We start from the raw sequence: 23,186 nt of genomic DNA on the forward strand, positions 1-23,186 counted from the left end.
AATGACTCTAATGAAAATCGTGGTGTACAAACGGCGCTGTAGCAAGCTATTGGTTTACCACAAAAGACGCCATTGCCGACATTTCTTTAAACGAGTATTATTACGGTATTGTTAACTACAGTCTACAGTGGTATTCGAAACCAGGACCCCAAGTTTAGTAACCAAGTGCTTAACTACTTAATTACCACCCTCTCTTAAAAAAATACTTTTTACAAAATTGTGTCCTTTCTATCTAACGTCACTCAAAAAAATCATTAAATATCACTGATGTTATCTTTATGAACGTTCATTATGATAAACTAGGTCCTGAGTTATTTAGAAACTCTCCGAACTACCCAATGAGAAAAAAATTTTCCACTTCTCTTTTTTGTCATTAATTTGGGAAACACTTACACTCCATATCAAACTTATATTTAATAACAATACATATTAAAACAAGGTTACAAAGACAGTCTGTGTGAAAACAAAAACTCAAAATCGCCCCCCCCCAAAGTGGGCCAGTCAGGAAAGTTAAAAGGCAGTTTTCAATATTTTCAGAAAGTATATCAGAATGAAATTCTTTCAGAAGTGGTCCAGCTAGGCAGGTAAAAAGGCAGGTTTCTTTATTTTTAGAACGAATATCAGAATAAAATTCTTTCAAATGCAAATAACAGAGCAATGGAGAAAGAAGTTTAACAGATCTTGTGTGGTGCCCCATAGATCAAGGAGACCAAGGGATAAATGAAATTGAATTTAAAGATAGATATAAACCTGGCCTATCTGATGTCTTATAATGAGTATCTACTTGATCTAATGGTTTTGTAAAGCCTCAAGAAAAAGAATTTTTCTTTAAAAAAAGTTAGTGTTACATTCTAGAATAGTCGCACTGCAGTTAGCGTAATATTATGAAAAACTACTTATTAATTGTTGTTTAATATTTCTTCTTTTTATATGCATACTAATTAGAATTTATTTCTTAAAAAAAAGAACAATTTAAAAATGTGTTTAAAAAATTATAAAACGGTAAAATAATCAACTCCCTTTAAATAGCCTCCTGTGTTTGTTATTATTTAATAGTGAATAGTTGTAAAAATGATGTATTTTTTAAATAAAAAATACTGCTTACATAATTGATAGTTTACGAGATCTAAACGGGAAGGACGGACAGACAGACCACACAAAACTAATAGTATCTTTTCCTTTTCAGAGACACCTAAAAAAAAACTATACAGTCCCACCACTACTATTTCTTATCATCGATGGGATTATGACACCTATGATGTCCGCCGATGAAATTATTTTGTTTACTTAACTAAACAATAAACTCAAATCTACGTCTCAGTGCGTACGCAGTGGTGTAGCACGCTATTGTTTCACTCTAAATAGTGCCGTGATAACACCTTTGATGTCCGCCGATGACACCGTTTTGTTGACTTAAGTATAACAAAGACCTCTAATGGCCGTCGCAGTGGACAGTTTTTTGTGTATTTAGTTATTGTTTACCTCGCAAGCTACAGAGACTACTATTTCTTATCTTCAATGGGGTTTTGACACCTATGATGTCAGCCGATGAAATCATCTTGTTGACTTAACTATAACAATAAACTCAAATGAACGTCTCGTGGGTATGCAGTGGTTAGCACGCTATTGTTTCACTATAAAAAGTGCCGTGGCTTAGATAAATAATCAAGTCTTGAGTATTTGTTTAGGTTGTTTTTTTTAATAACAAGCTAGTTCCTCCTCTCCCCCCCCCAAAAAAAAAAAAACAAACTAAAAAAGAAATATTCAGGTGCTTTCTATACTAATGTGTAGTCACAGTGGTCAACAGAGTATAATATCAAAAGTGTCACTGCAAACACCGCCGCACGGCGGCAAGCTTTAAAGACATGTAAGGGAGCGCCTTATATAATCATCAGAATCATTACAAGAAGAATAAAATAAATTAAAGTCCAGATATTTTTACCAATAAATTATGACACCTATGATGTTTGCCGATGACACCGTCTTATTGACTTAACTATAACAAAGACCTGTAATGGCCTTCGCAGTGGACAAAATCAGTTGCAAAACAGCTTACTAGTTTTATGTAAATTAGAAACAATACAATAGAATACAATAATTAATGTCATACCTGTCCCTTAGTTAGCTAAATTTGTATTACTATTTTTTGTAATTTAAAATTAGTATGATTACGCATTTTTTACTTTTTCCTGATGCTTGACATTTTTCTGAGATACAAGTTTATTAAAATCGGGTAGAAGTTTGTTTGCAAATGACACTATCATCACTGACGACAAATTTTGATCAGATAATCTAGAACCGTGAGGTGATTTGTAGCTTTCATTATAGAAAAGAACTGCTCACAGAGATCAGTGCTTGCAAAAAATAGCTAGAATTCTGGCTGCAAATTTCCGCAATTCAACGTACCGTTTAGGTAAAAAACTAAATTTTGGCGCAGCAACTTCTTTATAGTTTACTTTCAACAAAGAATCTAACTGCTATTCTATCTTCTCTAGTTGCACATTACCAGCAGAATTTTCAGAAGCAAATGAAAATGGAGATAAAAACAAAAAGTCTTGTTCGTATCAAACAAAGTCATGAAAACAGCCAGTGGAAGCATCAATTAACGATTCCAGGTGTAAGACATATTTACCAAATGTTGTAGCCGTATTTAATATGTTTAGTTCCTGACACGTTAAGAAGTGAACAAGATTTTCTCTTCATATTTGGTTTATCCACAGTCGTAATTTTGCTTGAAAGCACTTCGCATGATCACACGCAGTTGTGACAATTTAGTCTTTACTTTGAAGTTTCAAATTCAAGTCTTGCAACAGGTTTACCTTTCATGTTCAGAAACAATAGAATTTCTTCACGCAGTTCAACAAATCTCTTCAATTCTTTATGACAGGAGAACCAGCAAATTTCGTGTCCAATGTCATTCAGAAACATTGAAAATTAGCGATAATTTAAGCCACAGGCACGAATAAAATTGATAGTGACTGAAACCAGTCTTATGACATGTTGGAATTGTAATTGCTTTGTGCGTTATGTTTCTTGGTGAATGATGCACTGAAAATAAGCAAATTTAAAATTAGCATTAGTCTCTCCTATATTTGCAAGTAGTTTTGCATCAAAATCATTTCCTAATGGTTAGTGTGCAATCCGTTGTTACACTAGCTAGCTTTAACAAAGATAAATTGTACTGCAATATCACCTGTTATTTCTCGAAAACATCCTCGCTTGTTGTGGCGTTATGCATAGAACAAGTAGCTAATCATATATCTCGTAATTCCTGTCACAGGTCCTTATGAATATAGCCAACTGTGATACACCCGTTACATCAGTTGACTCATCGAAAGCCAATGAAAATAAGTCAAAATCTATTTTGTTCTTTAATTGTTAACGCAAGCTGATTGACATGTGATTAATTTTATCTGCCACAGTGTTCCTAGTTAACGCTATTTTTTGAATACTTTCACCTTTTCTGGACAAATTACTTCGGCTTTAACGATGCACTCCTTCATAAAATCCCTTTCACTAAATGATTTGCTATGGCTTGCAATTAAGTTTGACAATATGTAGCTTGCTTTCACTGCAGACTCAATCTCGATGCTCAGTTTAACAAATACTATTTTCAATTCAAGTAGCTTGTCATCTTTTATTTTCCAGCGTAATAGTTTAACATTATTTTGATAATTTTTTAGGTGGACAAGTGGGCCGCATGCAAGGTTGTCGCGGGCCGCATGCGGCCCTCGAACGCCTTGTTTGACATGCCTGCTCTAAAGAGTTTGTATTTTCGACCAAAATGTAAATGGATTGGCTTTTAAAACAATGAGCAAAGAGTTTTAATCTTCAATGGAATATTGATTTTCGAGATTTTTATAGGGTCCATCCTATTTAAATGCTTTACATTATTTGAAAGAATACTAGAAAAATATCGTAAATCGGATACTTTTCAATATCTTAAGCATCTCAGCTGAATACACCTTACAGTCTTGTTTTAAATATCAATACCTCTCAGCATGGAAAAGCTACACAAGTACCTTGGTGTCCAGTGAATGCGGCTGAAATAATAGCTAATATAGCTCCACTAACCCTTAGGAGGGAAAGGTCAGTACTGACCTGCTATGAGCGGTATAAAAGGCTGGATGAATACCTCCCAGCTAGAAAACTAGTGGATGGTTGGAGATGCAGAAGACGTATCCAGATGCAGTCTTTTATGCATCATACCACTATGATGAACTATCTGATGAAGCTGGCCTCTCCACCAACCGACAAAACATTCAACGCTTTCATCCCCTTCCCCCTTGGTGTCGCCCAACAACCCCAAACATACGCTTGAAATTAGTAGACCCTAATGCCACTAAGCAAAGCCGTTCATCAAACGACCTTCAAATCCTAGCTCTGGAGAAGTGCTTTCAGGGCGCCTCATCTAACGACCTTTAAATCCTAGCTCTGGAGACCATTATTACCTTCAAGCCCAGTGCTATTTTTTGCATACACTGATGGATCGGCATCAATAGATTCTGGAAGAGCAGGCTATGGAGCCTACATCGACTTTCTTGGCTCTCACACAGTCAAAATCTTTGGACCATGTGGTAGTGTTTGCAGTTTTGATGCGGAGACCATGACAGTCTGTGAAGCCTTAAAAGTCATTGACTCTCAACTCGGCGAGGGACATTTGAGGGCAACACAGATTGTTGTGGTCACTGACTCAAAATCTGTATTACATGCTTTGCAAAGCCCCGGACCATGGCCCACCAATATCAACACTGTCATCATGGCGTCACATAACATCAAACAACGCTATGGCACCCCTGTAATAATGCAGTGGGTACCGAGTTACATAGGTGTGACTGGCAACACAATCGCAGACTCTTTGGCCCACCAGGGAGGGCAAATTCCACCCACTGATCAGGCTGTAAGCTTTCATCAAGCCCTGGCTATAATACAAAAAACAGAAATGGAAAAGTGGTTTGAGTGCTGGGACAAGTCCCAAAAAAGCCCGTGGAGTCTGGGAGCGCATGAGGCGCCCTGACCGTGGTGGAGGCTGTCCAGGCCTGAGCAAGCTATTATAGCACAGTGCAGGACAGGCCACTGTCCTGTTGGCTCATATTTCTCGCGGCTATGGCCAAATTTTGATTCACGGTGCCCTCGCTGCGGGGAAGAAGAGGAAACCGTGGCTCATATTCTGTTTGACTGCCCCAGACTTGCTGATCTCCGTCTCGACAGGTCTGGGAAACCCAAAATTCTCGACCTGTATGGCGACATTCATGCACTACGCAAGACAGCAGGGTTTCTGTCCAGGGCTTTTGCAAGAGAGGATTTGAGCCTCCTCTCAAGCCCTCACTCTAATGGAGTTTTATGATGATGATGATGATGATGATGATAAACGATAATTTTTACACCAAAAATAAGACCATTTACTACAAAGAAAAAAATAAAATAATTACAACCCCAATTTCTTATTTATAATATCATATATATACATATATATATTAGTGTGTGTGTATGTGTTGTGAAGGGGTAAAAGACATTAGTTTATTATATTTTTTATTACTTTAACTTTATATTAATAATTAAATGGTCTGGACTCTGGTTTAGATTAGAAATAAAGCGTAACATTTTACTTTTTCTTATTTACTACAAACATTTTTTCATTTTTTTTAAAGTGGTCACTTCGGTGTGGACAATCATTCATGTGTCATTTGTTGCTTGTGACGTATTTGCGTGCTCTATGATTGGCTAAGCAAAACCTAGCGCGCGGTGGGGACAGCGACGGTCACTAGTGGGCGGAGTCTATTACAGAATCCAAGTCTATATAAGTTTGAGATTGTGACTCTAGATCTGTTCAGTTCAATCTGAGTATCTCACAGCGTTCTCATTGCTTTTTATAATATAAGTGTTTTTTAGGATTTCCAATAAGTGTTCTGTTTGTTATAGACAAGTATTCATTAAGGTGTCTCTGTTTCGTGTAAAGTTTGGAAGTGTGTTTTTTTCTGAATTATTTGTGACTGTTTACAAAGATGGCTACAGTTACACCAACAAAAAGAAATTTTTATGTTGTCATCACCAGTCCTATTTCACCTCCAGAAAAAACTTCTAAACGCACAAGTGATGAACATTATGACACATCTTCCAAAAGACATTGCCTAGAGGTAAGTTTTGTTTTTTTTTCTTTGTGATTTATATCTATTTTTGCAGTAAAACTAACTTGCTTCTAGTTAGCAATGTTAGGACCAAAGCATTATGTGTATTTTCTAAGCTATATAAAATTCTAGAGCTATGTATCTATATAATAGTCTAGTTAGAGTTCTTGAATCTTGATACTAAAATGCAAAATAAGGAACGTTTGTTGTAATTGAACAATTGTCTACATGTTCACAAAAAAGAAAGAACAACACTCTTTTCATGTGGTCTAGATATAGAGCTTTCTATAAACAATATTTTAGCCAACAAAATTCTGTCAGTTCTTTAAAATACACACAACTTTTAATCTATATGCGATAATACTATCTTTATTGCTTTTCTCTCATCTATCTCCTTATCTTTTATATTTTATTTAGATAATGCATCTTAACCAAATAATATCTTTAAACACATCACTTGTCTAATATTTTATAAATATTCTCATGAAGCTGTCTATATATATATATATGGTATATCTTTTTGTACGTTAAAAATTCAAACTTTAATTTATGAGTCTCTCTACCTATTTGTGACTCCATCTATACCGTAACATTATTAACTAACTATCACAAAGTGGAGTAAAAATGTTTGGTTTTTATTTGTAACCCTTTTAATTGGATTGCAAACGTTAATATTAGTTTTTAACTAATAGCAACTTCTACACAAAGCAAGAAAACGTTTTACATATAAATATGTTTGAGATGTAGCATATAATAATAATATAATTAGCATGTGTTCTTTTAAGTATTTATCAAGCTATCACTCTCACTCTATCACTCTCATTTAATATTTGTCTTTAATTTTTTTTCTATCAGTTTGTTATTTAAATTTTAAAATTATAGCGTATACAATTACCAATTCAATATTTTTATTTTAAATTTATATAAAAACGATTTCTCTTACCATCCATGAATTCTATATATATTTAACGAATTATCTGTTTATTAGTAAATATTGACAATAACTATCTATATAGCCTATGCAATTATTTAATTATAAAAATATGTAACCATTTATGCAGCCATTATTGTGTTCAGCAAGGTTTCCATCTATTTATCAAAAAATATAAAAATGAAATACAGGAGAATAAAAAAGTTGAATGGAGTTTGTAAAACTTTCCCATCTAGTAGAGTCTAAATAATTATGTAGTCCAATTCAAATTCAAAGGCAGTCTAGTTTATTTTTTTATTTGAAAATGTCAAGCGAGATTAAAACATTAATGGTGACATTAATCCAAGAAAGTAACATACAAACAAGTATTTGTTCCAATAAAAAAGCAAGTACTAAACAAGAGCTTTGTGGTCTAAGAATTCTCTGAAGTTACATTCAATAACGACGCATTTTATTCTATTGGTTTTGATACAAGGACGTTTTTCTTTTAAAAGATGTTTTACAGAATTTCCTGATTCAAAATATAAATCTGGCAGATTTCAAAAAAAATATTTTGACAACAAAGTTTCGTCATTGGTAGACCTTTGAATTCAACTTTGAATCTGATTTCGCATCATGAGAGATATGAGTGGATCTGGAACATTGAAGCAATCAGAACCTGGAGGATACTGGAACAATCGGTAATGAATGAGACGCAAATCTTTCTGTGTCCTACAAGTTTTGTGCTGACCATTTTTTTTTAAATTTTGTTTTTATGCGCTGAATGTTATAAAAATTTTTTACATAAATCATATCTATCTATCTATCTATCTATCTATCTATCTATCTATCTATCTATCTATCTATCTATCTATCTATCTATCTATCTATCTATCTATCTATCTATCTATCTATCTATCTATCTATCTATCTATCTATCTATCTATCTATCTATCTATCTATCTATCTATCTATCTATCTATCTATCTATCTATCTATCTATCTATCTATCTATCTATCTATCTATCTATCTATCTATCTATCTATCTATCTATCTATCTATCTATCTATCTATCTATCTATCTATCTATCTATCTATCTATCTATCTATCTATCTATGTATCTATCTATTTATCTATCTATCTATCTTTTTTTTTATAAATAAATGTCAGTTTTTCTGTCTTTTAAATTGTACTACTAAATTCTGTTTTATAAGTATTACACATTTCATAATGATCGTTTATCTATCTATCTATCTATCTATCTATCTATCTATCTATCTATCTATCTATGTATCTATCTATTTATCTATCTATCTATCTTTTTTTTTATAAATAAATGTCAGTTTTTCTGTCTTTTAAATTGTACTACTAAATTGTTCATGAAATAGTTACATCACTCGAAATAGGCAATATGAAATAAAATATTATAGTTAATATATTCTATAAAAATAACTATAAATATTATTAATAATGTGAATGAATAAATTTTTAAAAAATATTTTTTTTTTCTGAAATAAACAATGTTTTTAATGTTTAATACATGCAGACAAAAAAAATGTTAATCTTGTGTATTCCAAAAACATAAAAATATTTTATTAGGAACATGAATAAGTAGGAATTTATTTACCATTACTTTTATTTCATCTTTCCTAATATTAAGCATGTCGTTTTGTTTTTATTTGTTAAATACCTTAAAATCTAAAAATAATAATTATTTCTCTTCATTTATAAGATATCATTAAATTGTTTGTTAAATTTTAATTAAAAAAATTCTACTTTTAAAAAGTGCTATATATTTTTGCATTTATTTTCCATTTTAGAATTCATATGGTCACCTCCATGCAGCTTGCAGTTCTAATACTCCAAAGACAACCACATATCAACAGCCACATTTCCAGAGAAATCTTTGGCCAGGATCCTCTGATGTCCATAACAACTTCAGGTATATATTATTTGTAATTATTTTTCTTTTCAGAAACTAGTTATAAGACTTCTTTTGAACGGTTAGATGATATTAATATATGGTCAGAATAATAGCCTACTTTGTAATCGCAGTTTGCTCCTTAAAATTTGTAAATACATTATTTGTTTCAAACGTCCGTAGAGTTTTGAATTTCAACATACCTTATACTCTTTGAAATGTATAATTGTCCATCGCAAATTAAAAAAAAAGCTAGCCTTAATACTTGTCTCGAGTTACAAAAAATGATTAAATCTCAATTTTAAATGTCTGTGTATATAGAAATATGGTTTTGTTTTAAAACATTAATTGCATTATTTATTTTATAAAAAAAGTTTTTATTACATACATTAACATGTAATATTTTTGTATTTTACAGCTCAATGCTGGACACACACGGAGTGCAAAGAAGTCATATGATGTCAATTCCTCCTAGACACTCAGATTTCTCACAAGAGATTTCAGTGCCCTTTACACAGGCACCTTTAACGCAAGAAATGTCAGTGTCTCCTAGAAACAGACAATTTTCACAACAAATGTCAATAGCTCCTGTAGAGTCATCTATTTTAAAAAAAGCAATTATTTCACAGCAAATGTCTGTATCTGTACAGGACAACTTTTCACCACCAATGCCAGGTCCTCTTTTCAACAGGTCTTGGCCATATTTGCAAGAAAACGTTGCACAACAGATATCAATGCAACCTGTAAAGACAAACGCTGGAAATCAGCTGTCAGTACCCAGGATACAGCCAAACTATTCACATCAATCGAGTCTCATTTCACAACAGAAAAAGATTCTTTCTGCAAAGAGGACAAAATCTTCAAAACAGAAAAGTGTTGAGTTATCAAAACATAAAGATGTTTTTCCTCAAGAGATTGTAATTCCAACCGAAGTAGAACATGACAAGGTCTCTAAGAATATTCCATGCCTTGACATGATATCGAAAAACATTCCCCAAGCATACTTTGACCAGAATGATGAGTCTTTAAAGGCTCAAGAAACTCAACAAATACAACCTGACGCAAACATTTCACAAATGTTATCAGAGACTCTGAAACATGGTAATCTTCATGAAGTGATACACATTGAGGAAAGTTCACTCATAGACACCTCTCTTCTAGAATGGGGAATTGAAGAGTTTAATATAGACCTTGCTTCTGAACTTGAACAATGGTGTCAAAACACCCGTCATGGCATAATTAATGATCAGAAGGAATCATTCCATCAACAGAATAAATGGGATCAAACTAAAGACACTCATAGTAGCTCAAGCATTCCACAGACTGTAGAGTGCCAGTTGTTTAAAGGTTCAATAAATGAAGACTACACAGTGTCACGGCCTGACTCACAACAGATTAATGTTCTAGAGTTTGACCAAATTTCTTCTCCTTTTGACCGCGATATGCCAAAATCTAATGCATGTAAAAATAACAATGATAGTGCCTACTGTAGCACTTCTCCATCCATCAATTCCAATGAAGACATTGATTGGGAGGAACTGTATGATACCATTCTGTCTCTCAATTGACATAGTTCAAAACAAAATAGATAAACAAAATGATCAATAGTCCAAATTGTGTATGTGTAAATAATCCTTTAGGCCCAATAGAATTTATAAATTGTATGAAGTCGTATGCATCCAATGTTTACTGATGATATTTAAAAGACATTTTAAACTTTCATATTTTTAAATAATTCAGTAAATTTTTAATTTCTTTTCAAATTTTTTGGATTAGTATACAATTTTAAAAAAAAATAAACATAATACCTATTATTTCAATGCTTTAGTTGAGATTCTTGTAATTTTTTTTTATTTTTAAATGTTTTTATGATGCAAATATGTTTTCTTGAAAACTCGTCATTATAAATGTAAAGTTTTAATATTTTTGAATGTATAAAAGACAAAGTGATATGTAATTTTTTGATATAGTTAAATCTGTAAAAGAGAAAGTTACTTAGCTTGTGATTTGTTGTTAACTTCTACAACACAACCCTATACAAATGTTTGCCAATGTAAGGTAATAAAATGTCAATATTTTGTTTTTATTAAATAAATTATATGGTATTCAATAATAAAACTCTTTGTGTTATCTAAAAAATTGTTTGAATTTTTATTGTGTTTGTTTTGTTTTCATTGTGTTTGTTTTTCAACTTAATTAATCTAGATTACCCGACACTAAATTGTTGTTCTTTACAAAAAAATTAAATTAATTCAACAACTGGACGGCGGTCCTTTTTAAAAACATTTTACTAATATATGCAAATATTTTTAATAGATAAATTATCCAATAATCCATTAAAATAAGATTTTTAAAATTAATTGTATATTATTGGAGGAAATAAACTAGCAATAATAATAAGTATATTATAAAAATTATTATATATTTAAAATATTATTTGTTATGGAAATATTTAATTTTTGGATCCTGCAATTATGTTTGTTCTAGCGATATATATATATTTTAAAGTATTATAATTTGTTTTTATTTTGTGAAAGTCATTTAGTTTTATTTTGATAAAGGTTTATTTATTAGATGTTGATTTCTTAAAAAATTACAAACACAAATAACAATAATACTTTTACAAAAAGATTTGAATGTTTTATTTCGTGGAAAAACAAAAAAAAATTGGTTGGGACTTCATCACAAAACGCAACCATTAATCATTATAACAAGTGAAGTCATGTACCATACATATTAAAAAACGCCATACATATTCAATAGCACTGCTTAATTAGATAATTTGCTTTTATAAGTCTTCTTTCTATTTCTATTTTAGTTTTATTCACCGCCCCGGCGCGAATCCTATTTTTCACAAATCCCCTTCCCCTCCCACCCCAAACATTTTTTTTCAATCATAGACAAAATTTCTTATCAATGGAACGTGACACCTATGATGTCTGCCGATGACACCGGTTTGTTGACTTAACTATAACAATGACTCTAATGAAAATCGTGGTGTACAAACGGCGCTGTAGCAAGCTATTGGTTTACCACAAAAGACGCCATTGCCGACATTTCTTTAAACGAGTATTATTACGGTATTGTTAACTACAGTCTACAGTGGTATTCGAAACCAGGACCCCAAGTTTAGTAACCAAGTGCTTAACTACTTAATTACCACCCTCTCTTAAAAAAAATACTTTTTACAAAATTGTGTCCTTTCTATCTAACGTCACTCAAAAAAATCATTAAATATCACTGATGTTATCTTTATGAACGTTCATTATGATAAACTAGGTCCTGAGTTATTTAAAAACTCTCCGAACTACCCAATGAGAAAAAAATTTTCCACTTCTCTTTTTTGTCATTAATTTGGGAAACACTTACACTCCATATCAAACTTATTTTTAATAACAATACATATTAAAACAAGGTTACAAAGACAGTCTGTGTGAAAACAAAAACTCAAAATCGCCCCGCCCCCCAAAGTGGGACAGTCAGGAAAGTTAAAAGGCAGTTTTCAATATTTTCAGAAAGTATATCAGAATGAAATTCTTTCAAATGCAAATAACAGAAGAATGGAGAAAGAAGTTTAACAGATCTTGTGTGGTGCCCCATAGATCAAGGAGACCAAGGGATAAATGAAATTGAATTTAAAGATAGATATAAACCTGGCCTATCTGATGTCTTATAATGAGTATCTACTTGATCTAATGGTTTTGTAAAGGTAAATCATTTATTCAAAGCCTCAAGAAAAAGAATTTTTCTTTAAAAAAAGTTAGTGTTACATTCTAGAATAGTCGCACTGTAGTTAGCGTAATATTATAAAAAAAAACTACTTATTAATTGTTGTTTAATATTTCTTATTTTTATATGCATACTAATTAGAATTTATTTCTTTAAAAAAGAACAATTTAAAAATGTGTTAAAAAATTATAAAACGGTAAAATAATCAACTCCCTTTAAATAGCCTCCTGTGTGTGTTATTATTAATAGTGAATAGTTGTAAAAATGATGTATTTTTTAAATAAAAAATACTGCTTGCATAATTAATAGTTTACGAGATCTAAACGGGAAGGACGGACAGACAGACCACACAAAACTAATAGTATCTTTTCCTTTTCAGAGACACCTAAAAAAAACTATACAGTCCCACCACTACTATTTCTTATCATCGATGGGATTATGACACCTATGATGTCCGCCGATGAAATTATTTTGTTTACTTAACTAAACAATAAACTCAAATCTACGTCTCAGTGCGTACGCAGTGGTGTAGCACGCTATTGTTTCACTCTAAATAGTGCCGTGATAACACCTTTGATGTCCGCCGATGACACCGTTTTGTTGACTTAAGTATAACAAAGACCTCTAATGGCCGTCGCAGTGGACAGTTTTTTGTGTATTTAGTTATTGTTTACCTCGCAAGCTACAGAGACTACTATTTCTTATCTTCAATGGGGTTTCGACACCTATGATGTCAGCCGATGAAATCATCTTGTTGACTTAACTATAACAATAAACTCAAATAAACGTCTCGTGGGTATGCAGTGGTTAGCACGCTATTGTTTCAATATAAAAAAAGCCGTGGCTTAGATAAATAATCAAGTCTTGAGTATTTGTTTAGGTTGTATTTTTTAATAACAAGCTAGTTCCTCCTCTCCCCCCCCCCAAAAAAAAAAAAAAACAAACTAAAAAAGAAATATTCAGGTGCTTTCTATACTAATGTGTAGTCACCGTGGTCAACAGAGTATAATATCAAAAGTGTCACTGCAAACACCGCCGCACGGCGGCTAGCTTTAAAGACAGTGTAAGGGAGTGCCTTATATAATCATCAGAATCATTACAAGCAGAATAAAATAAATCAAAGTCCAGTATTTTTACCAATAAATTATGACACCTATGATGTTTGCCGATGACACCGTATTATTGACTTAACTATAACAAAGACCTGTAATGGCCTTCGCAGTGGACAAAATCAGTTGCAAAACAGCTTACTAGTTTTATGTAAATTAGAAACAATACAATAGAATACAATAATAAATGTCATACCTGTCCCTTAGTTAGCTAAATTTGTATTACTATTTTTTGTAATTTAAAATTAGTATGATTACGCATTTTTTACTTTTTCCTGATGCTTGACATTTTTCTGAGATACAAGTTTATTAAAATCGGGTAGAAGTTTGTTTGCAAATGACACTATCATCACTGACGACAAATTTTGATCAGATAATCTAGAACCGTGAGGTGATTTGTAGCTTTCATTATAGAAAAGAACTGCTCACAGAGATCAGTGCTTGCAAAAAATAGCTAGAATTCTGGCTGCAAATTTCCGCAATTCAACGTACCGTTTAGGTAAAAAACTAAATTTTGGCGCAGCAACTTCTTTATAGTTTACTTTCAACAAAGAATCTAACTGCTATTCTATCTTCTCTAGTTGCACATTACCAGCAGAATTTTCAGAAGCAAATGAAAATGGAGATAAAAACAAAAAGTCTTGTTCGTATCAAACAAAGTCATGAAAACAGCCAGTGGAAGCATCAATTAACGATTCCAGGTGTAAGACATATTTACCAAATGTTGTAGCCGTATTTAATATGTTTAGTTCCTGACACGTTAAGAAGTGAACAAGATTTTCTCTTCATATTTGGTTTATCCACAGTCGTAATTTTGCTTGAAAGCACTTCGCATAATCACACGCAGTTGTGACAATTTAGTCTTTACTTTGAAGTTTCAAATTCAAGTCTTGCAACAGGTTCACCTTTCATGTTCAGAAACAATAGAATATCTTCACGCAGTTCAACAAATCTCTTCGATTCTTTATGACAGGAGAGCCAGCAAATTTCGTGTCCAATGTCATTCAGAAACATTGAAAATTGGCGATAATTTAAGCCACAAGCACGAATAAAATTGATAGTGACTAAAACCAGTCTTATGACATGTTGGAATTGTAATTGCTTTGTGAGTTATGTTTCTTGGTGAATGATGCACTGAAAATAAGCAAATTTAAAATTAGCATTAGTCTCTCCTATATTTGCAAGTAGTTTTGCATCAAAATCATTTCATAATGGTTAGTGTGCAATCCGTTGTTAGACTAGCTAGCTTTAACAAAGATAAATTGTAATGCAATATCACCTGTTATTTCTCAAAAACATCCTCGCTTGTTGTGGCGTTATGCATAGAACAAGTAGCTAATCATGTATCTCGTAATTTCTGTCACAGGCCCTTATGAATATAGCCAACTGTGCTACATCCGTTACATCAGTTGACTCATCGAAAGCCAATGAAAATAAGTTAAAATCTATTTTGTTCTTTAATTGTTAACGCAAGCTGATTGACATGTGATTAATTTTATCTGCCACAGTGTTCCTAGTTAACGCTATTTTTTGAATACTTTCACCTTTTCTGGACAAATTACTTCGGCTTTAACGATGCACTCCTTCATAAAATCCCTTTCACTAAATGATTTGCTATGGCTTGCAATTAAGTTTGACAATATGTAGCTTGCTTTCACTGCAGACTCAATCTCGATGCTCAGTTTAACAAATACTATTTTCAATTCAAGTAGCTTGTCATCTTTTATTTTCCAGCGTAATAGTTTAACATTATTTTGATAATTTTTTAGGTGGACAAGTGGGCCGCATGCAAGGTTGTCGCGGGCCGCATGCGGCCCTCGAACGCCTTGTTTGACATGCCTGCTCTAAAGAGTTTGTATTTTCGACCAAAATGTAAATGGATTGGCTTTTAAAACAATGAGCAAAGAGTTTTAATCTTCAATGGAATATTGATTTTCGAGATTTTTATAGGGTCCATCCTATTTAAATGCTTTACATTATTTGAAAGAATACTAGAAAAATATCGTAAATCGGATACTTTTCAATATCTTAAGCATCTCAGCTGAATACACCTTACAGTCTTGTTTTAAATATCAATACCTCTCAGCATGGAAAAGCTACACAAGTACCTTGGTGTCCAGTGAATGCGGCTGAAATAATAGCTAATATAGCTCCACTAACCCTTAGGAGGGAAAGGTCAGTACTGACCTGCTATGAGCGGTATAAAAGGCTGGATGAATACCTCCCAGCTAGAAAACTAGTGGATGGTTGGAGATGCAGAAGACGTATCCAGATGCAGTCTTTTATGCATCATACCACTATGATGAACTATCTGATGAAGCTGGCCTCTCCACCAACCGACAAAACATTCAACGCTTTCATCCCCTTCCCCCTTGGTGTCGCCCAACAACCCCAAACATACGCTTGAAATTAGTAGACCCTAATGCCACTAAGCAAAGCCGTTCATCAAACGACCTTCAAATCCTAGCTCTGGAGAAGTGCTTTCAGGGCGCCTCATCTAACGACCTTTAAATCCTAGCTCTGGAGACCATTATTACCTTCAAGCCCAGTGCTATTTTTTGCATACACTGATGGATCGGCATCAATAGATTCTGGAAGAGCAGGCTATGGAGCCTACATCGACTTTCTTGGCTCTCACACAGTCAAAATCTTTGGACCATGTGGTAGTGTTTGCAGTTTTGATGCGGAGACCATGACAGTCTGTGAAGCCTTAAAAGTCATTGACTCTCAACTCGGCGAGGGACATTTGAGGGCAACACACATTGTTGTGGTCACTGACTCAAAATCTGTATTACATGCTTTGCAAAGCCCCGGACCATGGCCCACCAATATCAACACTGTCATCATGGCGTCACATAACATCAAACAACGCTATGGCACCCCTGTAATAATGCAGTGGGTACCGAGTTACATAGGTGTGACTGGCAACACAATCGCAGACTCTTTGGCCCACCAGGGAGGGCAAATTCCACCCACTGATCAGGCTGTAAGCTTTCATCAAGCCCTGGCTATAATACAAAAAACAGAAATGGAAAAGTGGTTTGAGTGCTGGGACAAGTCCCAAAAAAGCCCGTGGAGTCTGGGAGCGCATGAGGCGCCCTGACCGTGGTGGAGGCTGTCCAGGCCTGAGCAAGCTATTATAGCACAGTGCAGGACAGGCCACTGTCCTGTTGGCTCATATTTCTCGCGGCTATGGCCAAATTTTGATTCACGGTGCCCTCGCTGCGGGGAAGAAGAGGAAACCGTGGCTCATATTCTGTTTGACTGCCCCAGACTTGCTGATCTCCGTCTCGACAGGTCTGGGAAACCCAAAATTCTCGACCTGTATGGCGACATTCATGCACTACGCAAGACAGCAGGGTTTCTGTCCAGGGCTTTTGCAAGAGAGGATTTGAGCCTCCTCTCAAGCCCTCACTCTAATGGAGTTTTATGATGATGATGATGATGATGATGATAAACGATAATTTTTACACCAAAAATAAGACCATTTACTACAAAGAAAAAAATAAAATAATTACAACCCCAATTTCTTATTTATAATATCATATATATACATATATATATTAGTGTGTGTGTATGTGTTGTGAAGGGGTAAAAGACATTAGTTTATTATATTTTTTATTACTTTAACTTTATATTAATAATTAAATGGTCTGGACTCTGGTTTAGATTAGAAATAAAGCGTAACATTTTACTTTTTCTTATTTACTACAAACATTTTTTCATTTTTTTTAAAGTGGTCACTTCGGTGTGGACAATCATTCATGTGTCATTTGTTGCTTGTGACGTATTTGCGTGCTCTATGATTGGCTAAGCAAAACCTAGCGCGCGGTGGGGACAGCGACGGTCACTAGTGGGCGGAGTCTATTACAGAATCCAAGTCTATATAAGTTTGAGATTGTGACTCTAGATCTGTTCAGTTCAATCTGAGTATCTCACAGCGTTCTCATTGCTTTTTATAATATAAGTGTTTTTTAGGATTTCCAATAAGTGTTCTGTTTGTTATAGACAAGTATTCATTAAGGTGTCTCTGTTTCGTGTAAAGTTTGGAAGTGTGTTTTTTTCTGAATTATTTGTGACTGTTTACAAAGATGGCTACAGTTACACCAACAAAAAGAAATTTTTATGTTGTCATCACCAGTCCTATTTCACCTCCAGAAAAAACTTCTAAACGCACAAGTGATGAACATTATGACACATCTTCCAAAAGACATTGCCTAGAGGTAAGTTTTGTTTTTTTTTCTTTGTGATTTATATCTATTTTTGCAGTAAAACTAACTTGCTTCTAGTTAGCAATGTTAGGACCAAAGCATTATGTGTATTTTCTAAGCTATATAAAATTCTAGAGCTATGTATCTATATAATAGTCTAGTTAGAGTTCTTGAATCTTGATACTAAAATGCAAAATAAGGAACGTTTGTTGTAATTGAACAATTGTCTACATGTTCACAAAAAAGAAAGAACAACACTCTTTTCATGTGGTCTAGATATAGAGCTTTCTATAAACAATATTTTAGCCAACAAAATTCTGTCAGTTCTTTAAAATACACACAACTTTTAATCTATATGCGATAATACTATCTTTATTGCTTTTCTCTCATCTATCTCCTTATCTTTTATATTTTATTTAGATAATGCATCTTAACCAAATAATATCTTTAAACACATCACTTGTCTAATATTTTATAAATATTCTCATGAAGCTGTCTATATATATATATATGGTATATCTTTTTGTACGTTAAAAATTCAAACTTTAATTTATGAGTCTCTCTACCTATTTGTGACTCCATCTATACCGTAACATTATTAACTAACTATCACAAAGTGGAGTAAAAATGTTTGGTTTTTATTTGTAACCCTTTTAATTGGATTGCAAACGTTAATATTAGTTTTTAACTAATAGCAACTTCTACACAAAGCAAGAAAACGTTTTACATATAAATATGTTTGAGATGTAGCATATAATAATAATATAATTAGCATGTGTTCTTTTAAGTATTTATCAAGCTATCACTCTCACTCTATCACTCTCATTTAATATTTGTCTTTAATTTTTTTTCTATCAGTTTGTTATTTAAATTTTAAAATTATAGCGTATACAATTACCAATTCAATATTTTTATTTTAAATTTATATAAAAACGATTTCTCTTACCATCCATGAATTCTATATATATTTAACGAATTATCTGTTTATTAGTAAATATTGACAATAACTATCTATATAGCCTATGCAATTATTTAATTATAAAAATATGTAACCATTTATGCAGCCATTATTGTGTTCAGCAAGGTTTCCATCTATTTATCAAAAAATATAAAAATGAAATACAGGAGAATAAAAAAGTTGAATGGAGTTTGTAAAACTTTCCCATCTAGTAGAGTCTAAATAATTATGTAGTCCAATTCAAATTCAAAGGCAGTCTAGTTTATTTTTTTATTTGAAAATGTCAAGCGAGATTAAAACATTAATGGTGACATTAATCCAAGAAAGTAACATACAAACAAGTATTTGTTCCAATAAAAAAGCAAGTACTAAACAAGAGCTTTGTGGTCTAAGAATTCTCTGAAGTTACATTCAATAACGACGCATTTTATTCTATTGGTTTTGATACAAGGACGTTTTTCTTTTAAAAGATGTTTTACAGAATTTCCTGATTCAAAATATAAATCTGGCAGATTTCAAAAAAAATATTTTGACAACAAAGTTTCGTCATTGGTAGACCTTTGAATTCAACTTTGAATCTGATTTCGCATCATGAGAGATATGAGTGGATCTGGAACATTGAAGCAATCAGAACCTGGAGGATACTGGAACAATCGGTAATGAATGAGACGCAAATCTTTCTGTGTCCTACAAGTTTTGTGCTGACCATTTTTTTTTAAATTTTGTTTTTATGCGCTGAATGTTATAAAAATTTTTTACATAAATCATATCTATCTATCTATCTATCTATCTATCTATCTATCTATCTATCTATCTATCTATCTATCTATCTATCTATCTATCTATCTATCTATCTATCTATCTATCTATCTATCTATCTATCTATCTATCTATCTATCTATCTATCTATCTATCTATCTATCTATCTATCTATCTATCTATCTATCTATCTATCTATCTATCTATCTATCTATCTATCTATCTATCTATCTATCTATCTATCTATCTATCTATCTATCTATCTATCTATATCTATCTATCTATCTATCTATCTATCTATCTATCTATCTATCTATCTATCTATCTATCTATCTATCTATCTATCTATCTATCTGTCTCTCACCCTTCTGTTTTATAAGTATTACACATTTCATAATGATCGTTTATCTATCTATCTATCTATCTATCTATCTATCTATCTATCTATCTATCTATCTATCTATCTATCTATATATCTATCTATCTATCTATCCATCTATCTATCTATCTATCTATCTATCTATCTATCTATCTATCTATCTATCTATCTATCTATCTATCTATCTATCTATCTATCTATCTATCTATCTATCTATCTATCTATCTATCTATCTATCTATCTATCTATCTATCTATCTATTTTTTTTATAAATAAATGTCAGTTTTTCTGTCTTTTTAATTGTACTACTAAATTGTTCATGAAATAGTTACATCACTCGAAATAGGCAATATGAAATAAAATATTATAGTTAATATATTCTATAAAAATAACTATAAATATTATTAATAATGTGAATGAATAAATTTTTAAAAAATATTTTTTTTTCTCAAATAAACAATGTTTCTAATGTTTAATACATGCAGACAAAAAAAATGTTAATCTTGTGTATTCCAAAAACATAAAAATATTTTATTAGGAACATGAATAAGTAGGAATTTATTTACCATTACTTTTATTTCATCTTTCCTAATATTAAGCATGTCGTTTTGTTTTTATTTGTTAAATACCTTAAAATCTAAAAATAATAATTATTTCTCTTCATTTATAAGATATCATTAAATTGTTTGTTAAATTTTAATTAAAAAAATTCTACTTTTAAAAAGTGCTATATATTTTTGCATTTATTTTCCATTTTAGAATTCATATGGTCACCTCCATGCAGCTTGCAGTTCTAATACTCCAAAGACAACCACATATCAACAGCCACATTTCCAGAGAAATCTTTGGCCAGGATCCTCTGATGTCCATAACAACTTCAGGTATATATTATTTGTAATTATTTTTCTTTTCAGAAACTAGTTATAAGACTTCTTTTGAACGGTTAGATGATATTAATATATGGTCAGAATAATAGCCTACTTTGTAATCGCAGTTTGCTCCTTAAAATTTGTAAATACATTATTTGTTTCAAACGTCCGTAGAGTTTTGAATTTCAACATACCTTATACTCTTTGAAATGTATAATTGTCCATCGCAAATTAAAAAAAAAGCTAGCCTTAATACTTGTCTCGAGTTACAAAAAATGATTAAATCTCAATTTTAAATGTCTGTGTATATAGAAATATGGTTTTGTTTTAAAACATTAATTGCATTATTTATTTTATAAAAAAAGTTTTTATTACATACATTAACATGTAATATTTTTGTATTTTACAGCTCAATGCTGGACACACACGGAGTGCAAAGAAGTCATATGATGTCAATTCCTCCTAGACACTCAGATTTCTCACAAGAGATTTCAGTGCCCTTTACACAGGCACCTTTAACGCAAGAAATGTCAGTGTCTCATAGAAACAGACAATTTTCACAACAAATGTCAATAGCTCCTGTAGAGTCATCTATTTTAAAAAAAGCAATTGTTTCACAGCAAATGTCTGTATCTGTACAGGACAACTTTTCACCACCAATGCCAGGTCCTCTTTTCAACAGGTCTTGGCCATATTTGCAAGAAAACGTTGCACAACAGATATCAATGCAACCTGTAAAGACAAACGCTGGAAATCAGCTGTCAGTACCCAGGGTACAGCCAAACTATTCACATCAATCGAGTCTCATTTCACAACAGAAAAAGATTCTTTCTGCAAAGAGGACAAAATCTTCAAAACAGAAAAGTGTTGAGTTATCAAAACATAAAGATGTTTTTCCTCAAGAGATTGTAATTCCAACCGAAGTAGAACATGACAAGGTCTCTAAGAATATTCCATGCCTTGACATGATATCGAAAAACATTCCCCAAGCATACTTTGACCAGAATGATGAGTCTTTAAAGGCTCAAGAAACTCAACAAATACAACCTGACGCAAACATTTCACAAATGTTATCAGAGACTCTGAAACATGGTAATCTTCATGAAGTGATACACATTGAGGAAAGTTCACTCATAGACACCTCTCTTCTAGAATGGGGAATTGAAGAGTTTAATATAGACCTTGCTTCTGAACTTGAACAATGGTGTCAAAACACCCGTCATGGCATAATTAATGATCAGAAGGAATCATTCCATCAACAGAATAAATGGGATCAAACTAAAGACACTCATAGTAGCTCAAGCATTCCACAGACTGTAGAGTGCCAGTTGTTTAAAGGTTCAATAAATGAAGACTACACAGTGTCACGGCCTGACTCACAACAGATTAATGTTCTAGAGTTTGACCAAATTTCTTCTCCTTTTGACCGCGATATGCCAAAATCTAATGCATGTAAAAATAACAATGATAGTGCCTACTGTAGCACTTCTCCATCCATCAATTCCAATGAAGACATTGATTGGGAGGAACTGTATGATACCATTCTGTCTCTCAATTGACATAGTTCAAAACAAAATAGATAAACAAAATGATCAATAGTCCAAATTGTGTATGTGTAAATAATCCTTTAGGCCCAATAGAATTTATAAATTGTATGAAGTCGTATGCATCCAATGTTTACTGATGATATTTAAAAGACATTTTAAACTTTCATATTTTTAAATAATTCAGTAAATTTTTAATTTCTTTTCAAATTTTTTGGATTAGTATACAATTTTAAAAAAAAATAAACATAATACCTATTATTTCAATGCTTTAGTTGAGATTCTTGTAATTTTTTTTTTATTTTTAAATGTTTTTATGATGCAAATATGTTTTCTTGAAAACTCGTCATTATAAATGTAAAGTTTTAATATTTTTGAATGTATAAAAGACAAAGTGATATGTAATTTTTTGATATAGTTAAATCTGTAAAAGAGAAAGTTACTTAGCTTGTGATTTGTTGTTAACTTCTACAACACAACCCTATACAAATGTTTGCCAATGTAAGGTAATAAAATGTCAATATTTTGTTTTTATTAAATAAATTATATGGTATTCAATAATAAAACTCTTTGTGTTATCTAAAAAATTGTTTGAATTTTTATTGTGTTTGTTTTGTTTTCATTGTGTTTGTTTTTCAACTTAATTAATCTAGATTACCCGACACTA

The sequence above is a fragment of the Biomphalaria glabrata genome, chromosome 4 (assembly GCF_947242115.1).
Source record: "Biomphalaria glabrata chromosome 4, xgBioGlab47.1, whole genome shotgun sequence".
Taxonomy (NCBI): domain Eukaryota; kingdom Metazoa; phylum Mollusca; class Gastropoda; family Planorbidae; genus Biomphalaria; species Biomphalaria glabrata.